Source organism: Arachis duranensis, chromosome 10 (genome assembly GCF_000817695.3).
Source record: "Arachis duranensis cultivar V14167 chromosome 10, aradu.V14167.gnm2.J7QH, whole genome shotgun sequence".
NCBI classification, from domain to species: Eukaryota; Viridiplantae; Streptophyta; class Magnoliopsida; order Fabales; family Fabaceae; genus Arachis; species Arachis duranensis.
In genome coordinates this window covers 64,395,511-64,396,061 of record NC_029781.3, presented here as the reverse complement: position 1 = coordinate 64,396,061, position 551 = coordinate 64,395,511, and the positions used below count along the sequence as shown (strand labels likewise).

General features: G+C 39.9%; 1 non-coding gene across 1 annotated transcript; it reads left to right on the top strand.

The window, feature by feature from the left end:
* The first annotated feature begins 157 nt into the window (after nucleotides 1-157).
* Nucleotides 158-265, top strand: LOC127743537 (small nucleolar RNA R71). The gene has a single exon (XR_008004925.1). It is a non-coding gene; the product is annotated as a small nucleolar RNA R71 (small nucleolar RNA).
* Nucleotides 266-551: the final 286 nt, after the last annotated feature.

The window sequence follows — 551 nt, the reverse complement described above, 5'->3', positions numbered from 1 at the left end:
TGTACATGAATTGGTTATTTGCAACCATTTCAATGAGTTCTTGAGCTTCTGCAAGCGTCTTCTTCAGATGAAGAGATCTTCCAGCAAAGTTGTCCAATGACATCTTGAACAGTTCATACAGACCATCATAGAAGATACCTATGATGCTCCATTCAGAAAGCATGTCAGAAGGACACTTTCTGATCAATTGTTTGTATCTTTCCCAAGCTTCATAGAGGGATTCACCTTCCTTCTGTCTGAAGGTTTGGACTTCCACTCTAAGCTTACTCAATTTTTGAGGTGGAAAGAACTTTGCCAAGAAGGTGTTGACTAGCTTTTCCCAAGAGTTCAGGCTTTCTTTAGGTTGTGAGTCCAACCATATCCTAGCTTTGTCTCTTACAGCAAAAGGGAATAGCATAAGTCTGTAGACCTCAGGGTCAACCCTATTGGTCTTGACAGTGTCACAGATTTGTAAGAACTCAGCTAAAAACTGATGAGGATCTTCCAATGAAAGTCCATGAAACTTGCAATTCTGTTGCAATAGAGAAACTAATTGAGGCTTAAGCTCAAAA